We start from the raw sequence: 7283 nt of genomic DNA on the forward strand, positions 1-7283 counted from the left end.
ACAATTTACTGCCTTGCCCCTTGTGCCTACAATGTTGATATTCATCATAGATTTGAGCTGTTTATTTCAGTGAAAGCCAACCCACCCTTGCAGAGCACAGATTGTAATTATACTGTTCCCAAACACCGGTCACGATTCCCGCAGTTGCCCATTTACTTGCAGTTGGAGCCAGCCCTGGGCAGAGAAACCCCACAGCGCACCAGATGCAAGGGTGTGCAGGTAGACCCTTGAACAAGCTGAAACCCACCTAGTTCCCAGGTCTTCCTTCTGGACTCCTATTTGCAAGACTGCTCATTTTTCCTCCTTGTTTTGCTCCTTTTTTCCCCAGTCACAGCCCTGACTTATTCCTGGGAAGAGCTGGCAGCCACAAAATAATGCAAACTGCCCCACAGTCAGTGTGCCTGGGGACTATCAGAGGGTGAGGGACTGGCCACAGACACCCAAGGCTGTGACCAAGGCAGTACCAGCTCACTGGGAGCATTGCTTTCACATGAGGAGCCTGCAGCAGCTCTTGTTGGGATCCTCACAGAGCTGCTGACAGCAACCAGCAGTCCTGCACTGCCAGGCAACTGCAAACAAAAGGCTGTCATCTGGCCAGTTTACTTTCTGTCACCTGTGCAATGCTGTTGGTGTTCTGGCAATGTTGCAGGACATGCAATGAGGTGGATGAGATCCTTGCCTATGTCCAAAGTGACCGGTCTATCACAAGGGAAGGTACAGGCTGACCTGGGAGCGGCTGAGGGGGTTCTTCCTCAGCAGGGTCAGCTAAATCCCTTTAAAAACTACCTCTTCACTCCCATTTCTACTTCAGGCTTGTCATGGTACTAGCAGTATACATGGCATACTGACACATAGTTGTATTATCAGTCAGGTATACACTATCAGATCAACTGTTCTTTAATTGAGATGAAGTCTGCACATATTACCAATGGTCAGCTTAATTCCTTGCTTCCCCTTTCCTTTCTTATTGTATCATTGTTGGAAAACAAAAAAAATGACCATGAGGTTTCTCCAGTGATTTGTATTGAGAACACCTAAAAATCTGGCCAGCAAAGTACTAAATTAAGTCTTTGATGTTGACCTGACTGTGTTTAGAAGAATGAAGTTGTTTAAGTTCTGCTAATATCAGTCTGCATCCCTCACCAAGAATTTTTTTTTGTAATTTTTTGTTGTTCTCTTTCTTTGAAAAAATGTGCAAAATATGTGAAAAAAAAATCCAAGAAAAAAGTGCCAAGTTTCTGCCAGTCTGCCAAAAGCTGGAATTCAACCAGGTAAATGCATTGGAAGAAAGGGGTTATATTTTAGGTTGTTTTCTGGGATCCATTTTTAGCTCCAGAGACTTAAGGCATGGCTCGTAGCAATGGTAGCTAAAAATACTTTCACGCAGATGTAAAATTTCCAAACTGACACAATTTCTTTAACAGAAAAATCTGTCTAAACAAAGCCCTTGATTTACTTTTTTCTCGCCACTGCCTCTCTGACTTGGCTGCCCTCAGCTTGCAGCATAGGTACAGCTAAAAATGATGAAAAGCATGCAAGAAAGTGTGATAGGTGTTAGCTTACATGTTTACTCATTCCCTAAGCAACACCGTCCGGGCTTTGAGGGAGGGATTATCATATCCATATATTTCCATTTTTACATCCTGCAGCAAACAAGTTATTACAACTGAATTCAGCAAGGCTGGCTGAGAGGGCTATAGTCCCTGTGAAATTTTATAGGCAAGCTCAGTGTGAAAATAAGAGCTGATTCCTTGTTTTCCATGTCCGCAAGTGTAAGCTCGGTCTGGTCACCACGACTCAGACCTACCTGGTGCCTTCAGGGCTTTGCAGAGAGAAATAACTTTTATCAAGTCCCTTGTAGGTTTCCTAGGTTGCAACTAGTACACAGGTCAGTGGTTTCACTGCAACAAGGGAATACAGTTACCAGGATTAAAGTCCTGAGAGCTCTATTGATGTTCCATAATAATAATAATAATTAAAAAAGCTAAAAGCTTTCCTATTGTATGAACATGCCAAAAGAGACAGGAAATCCATGGAAAGTTAGCTGTATTTTTCACTTTGGCACATCCCATAAGATTAATAAATTTGCTGAAAAGTCCTTTTGCAAGCAATATTTATGCAGAGCATTTCCTTCTGAAGCTTACAGAGTATCTGCAAGTATCAAAAAAAAATCCTAGTTCAGTACCTGTATGGCTTCTGGTTATAACAAAGTCAATCATGTGGTAGATATGATCAGACTGATCTTTTGTAGCAGTTTTGGGGATGTTTACATACTTGAAGTTTTCTAATTCAGATCTCTGTGCCAGAATCTTGTAGCAACCTTTTCAAACTGGAATTTCTTGAAGTATTATTTTTCATTTTGTTCTCCCAAATCCCACTTTACATTTTGATACAAACTGAGAAAGGCATTTAGACATTACGTAAACGAAAGGTAAAACAGATGCTTCAGGCATGATTCTCACCACAAATGTTTGCAGAGGTGAGCTGTCCTGTAAGAAAAAAGTACCAACTTTTGCTCAAGACCACCTTTGAGCACAATGACTTCAGTGAAAATGTGGTGCAAATTATCAAGAAAACAACAATCAGTCCACAGGGGGCATCCCACAGTGGAGAACACTGTGGCTTGGCCAGGCCAGAGGCACATACGCTAACTGCAGTAATTATAATAACTGGGAAGTCTCATGGTTTCATACTTAATCCCAGCAAGATCTCCAACCAGCAGAAGAAGCTCGTCTAGTAGAAAGGGACAGCAGCTGCTGTCAGGGGTAGACAGGCAGGTTTCAGGGATGGATGTATAGAACAAATATACATTCTGGAAGGGTTCCAGGAAATGCACTGGAGAGCCGAGGACCATCCATGAACCATACTGCCTTGGAAATGGTCTTCTCACATTGGTAGCAGCATGGAGAGAGCCCAGGGGAGGTTATAGCACCTGGGAAACAGCAGAAGAAATAGAGAAACAACACTGCAACTCTACACCAGCAGTGGATGTGGTGTAAAACCCCAACCCCAAACTAACAGGTTGATTTAACGTAGTGACAGAAATTGGGCAAAGGTGATGGCAATTGCCTCTGCTTTTTGGGCTGGCTAAGGGATGCCTCAGACAGCAGCCCTGGGGTGGTGCTGGGTTGGCAGGAGAGCAGATGCCTCACGGCACTTACTCCTGGCATGCAGGCAAAGGTGCCAAGCAGTGTCCAACACAGGAGAGAGACCTGAATAAGTCTTGTTTGCTTTTGCCGGAGGAGAACAGCAGATGCAGCTCAACAAGAGGCAGTAAAGGTCAGTAACACTGAGGAATTTTGTTTCCTTGGTGACCCTGTACAGGTATGGCAACAACAGACAGGCCAGAACAAAAGTCTAGGGGAAAAGGTGGTGAAGCCCTTTAACAAGTAGCAAGGCAAAGCAGTGAAATACCAACACTGTGCTTTCTGGTGGAAACATGGTTGGTGAGAGTTAAAACTGTTCACTTCATCTCAAAATGTTGACAGAGGATAAAAGCTGAGGGAACATGCTAGATTATGGGTCTGAAAATGGTTGAGAGAACTGGACAAGAGCCAGTAAGCTATGGTAGAAAAGCTGGTTAGGTCAGGCACATAGTGAGGTGGAAAGCAGACAAGGTCCTACAGCCAACATGAGTCCGGAAAATGTTTGGGAAGATAGACTGTGGATGACCAAGAGCATTGTGTCAACAAAACATTAACAACGACCTAAATAAGCTGAAGATCAGCTACAAAGATTTAGATGAAAGAGCCAGAGGCTGCGGTTTGGGAGAAATCATCTGTTGGGCTTATGTGTCATAGAGACTAAAACCAGATAGAAAGAACCGGGCAGTCACGGTTATGGCCTGCTGGGTCAGGGATGAACCACTAATTTATTGTGCATGTATTGTATTGCTGATTCGCTCCAATTGTGAATTAAAAAATAGGTCTTTTTACACCCAGAAAAAGAAGTGAAAGAAGTGTAATGCTTCGAAGCTTAAGTCATACCACTTGCATTGCTTCTTTTTTTTTTTTTTTTTTTTTGAATCTGATTGCCAGTGACTTTAAGTGTACATGGGAACCTCGGGCTGTTCCCTTGCTTTCATTTAATCTATTTACTACACTTAACGGTGAGACACTGGAACATTACAAAGCCAGGTTGCTTTTGCTGGATCCCACTGCATTTCAGCTCCAGTTACTTTCCTTTACCTGAAGTCACTGTGCATCCTGAGCCCTGCATGTTGTGGAGCAGAGTTTTCTGTCCCAGTGCCATAATAGCTGGAGAGGTGACAGCTGCCACACATTCACAGCCAGATGTGTGTGCATGGCTGCACATGTGTCTGTAACAGAATGGGATGCAGCAAGTCATGAACTGTGCTTTTTATGATGTGCTGGGCTTGCTTGGAGCCTGGCTGAGGACAAGCCTGTTATGTCACATTCCTGAGAGTTTGGGGAAAGATTTCTGAGAGCCTTTTATGGGGTATTACTGTAGGCCACCACGACACAGTAATTTAAGTATGTGACACCAACGGTTTCTCAGTCACTAATAGACTTCTGGTGCCTGGCAGATGAGGACATCAGCATGACTGATGGATCTGATGTTTTCCATCACTTCTGTGCTCATTGACTTGAGGGGGGAGGTCTCTGGTGTACTAGTGTTTTCCCCTTGTTTATGAAGATAGCAGCATATAGCACTTGTGACTGTCACTGCCAGTAACAAAACAGTAAGACCATGTTACACAAAGTGGGACTAGAAACAATAATGGCCAACTGGGGAATTAGCTCAAATGGTAGAGCACTCGCTTAGCATGTGAGAGGTAGCAGGATCGATGCCTCCGTTCTCCAGGAGATTAGTTTTCAGAAAGAGCAGTCAGGCATTGGGACGGTGTTGCCCAGGGAGGTGGTGGAGTCACCATCCCTAGGGGTGTTCAAGGAAAGGTTGGATGTGCTGCTTAGGGACAGGGTTTAGTGGGTGACATTGGTGGTAGGGGGATGGTTGGAGCAGATGTTCCTGAAGATCTCTTCCAACCTTAATGATTCTATGATTCTTGTCAAAACATCTTTTACTTATACAAAGAGGTCGAGTCTCAGGGCTTTGACACTGTTTTTATCCTGAACCAAATTTTGATGTGATCAACCATGGGATGTTCTTGCTTACCACAGTCCCAGAAGTATAAGGCAGGTTCCTCCTCAGATCATTTCAAATAGTTCAGCTGAACACAAGCTTGGCTTTCCACTAGAAAAGGTAGTTCCCTTTCTAATTATCATTCCAATGCAATGCTAGGAATGTGGTCAAGAAATGCTATGAAATAAAACTTGGACCAACTTCAAAATAAGTTCTAAATGTGCTTTCTGCATAATCATCTCTGCTTAGACCTCGATCTCTTTTTTTTTTTTTTTTTCCAAACCGCTGATGGCAGATTAAAGACCACAATACGTCTCTTCACAAGTGCAGTGAAGTCTAGGCCCACAGCTTCCCAGATTCTGTCTAATCACATCCTTGCACAAATCACATCAATGCTGCCTGTAGCTCACCAAAGAGCTCCATTTTGATTACATTTTTGTAATTATGCGAGATACATCTCTCTCCAAACACACTTATTTTTCTCCATATCAAAGACACTTGTTCCCTTGTTAAGATCAAAGACACTTTTTGGTGTTAGAAGTTTCTTACGTTAAGAACTAAGCTGAACAATTACAGCTTGCTCATCTGATGCCTCTATCAAACCGTACCTTGGTATGTTCATTACTTTTTATTTTGTGCTCTCTCTGCTGTGTTTATCTTTTTTGTTTGTTTTCTTTGAACCTCAGAAGCACAGGAAGGCTGGAAGCAGACACTGTAACAGCTTTGGTATTCCGGTCCTTTTCTTAAGGTAATACAGTCCTTTTCTTAGCGTTTTGTTTCATAAAGCACTTGGGTCCATATTCTGGGAGGCCTATTCAAAACTGGATTATTTCACCAAAGAGAATTGTATTAATGAAAGAAAAAAAAAAGAAAAAAAAAAGAAAAAAAAAGAGAGAGAGACTAACCGCTTAGGTAGATGGATGAAGAAGAGAACAAGGAGCTCCAGGGAGCTGTTTCCTACCACACTAGGGCATTCTCCTTGGAGCACATGGAGGACAGAGGAGAGGGGATGGGGTCTCCCAGAGCAGCAAAGGAACTGTGATGTCTCTGCACCTTCAGAAAATCTCCTGTGCCTTCAGAACAGAAGGATGTCTACAAGCAAAAGCTTGGGGAACCATCTTTGAGCCTCTTCACTATTTTGGGCTCCTGGTGATTTGCAAGATAGGTTTCTTTGGCCTGAATTCAACAGCCAAAATGAGGTAGGTCATAATCACATCTGGGGGTGGGGGGAGTGTCCTGCAAAAGGCAATAGCAGCCACTTTACCCTCCCTTTCCTTCCCATGGTGCCCACAGACACATTTCACAAAAGACCTCAGTGGGCAAAGCCCCAAAAGGTAAGTATGAAGTAAGTACTCATCATGGGTCTGCTACATGTAAATCAAGAAGCGAGGCATGAGGCAGGCTTGCCTCTTTTTGCCTCTCAAGCAGTCAAAGCAGCTGAGCCCAGCTGCAGAAGAGCTTCCAGCTGCAGACAAAATGTGGACTAAAAAGATCTAGTCAGGCTTTAAGATGAGACAGACAACATCTTCTCAGTAGAGATGGGAAGCATTAACACTGCTGTGCAAGGCTTTATGTACGATTTTGTTTAGAAAATTGCTTCCAGCTCTGATCAGCTGTGATTTTTTTTTTTTAAGATAAACTGGAACAAATGTGGTGAAAGGCTCTAAGGGTGATCAAGGGAATGGGAACTCTATCATCCACATAGGGAATGAAAGCAAGTGACTTGCTTAGCTCAACAAAATGAAGAAAGCAAGACCTTCCTGGAAAAATCAATGGTGTGAAATAATAGAGAGAAGTAAAGGAATCATTCAGGTGAAATGATAATGTCAGTAGGAGAAAAAAAATACATACCCACATACTGTAAAAGTAGGGGGTGAGCATATATACTCATGCTGTACATGCTGCCAGATCTGTGTTACATTTTATATGGGCAACAAAACACCTAAGTCTTTTTGTGGCACTAGCCTTTGGTCTCTGTTGCTGTTCACTGCTTGCTATAAAGCAGAGCTGATACAGCTGTGCTTCTTAGCAGAGGTGCTGGGAAGATTAATGCGGTAACAGCAGTGTTGTGCTCAGGCAGGCCGTATGAGTAGTTGAGGCAAGTGGGCTGGGATTCCCAAAGCCCCCAGGTAACTTTGAACAAGCCCTGTTGAAAACCGGAGGCACCTTTACTCCTGTAT

Source organism: Cygnus atratus, chromosome 3 (genome assembly GCF_013377495.2).
Source record: "Cygnus atratus isolate AKBS03 ecotype Queensland, Australia chromosome 3, CAtr_DNAZoo_HiC_assembly, whole genome shotgun sequence".
Taxonomy (NCBI): Eukaryota; Metazoa; Chordata; class Aves; order Anseriformes; family Anatidae; genus Cygnus; species Cygnus atratus.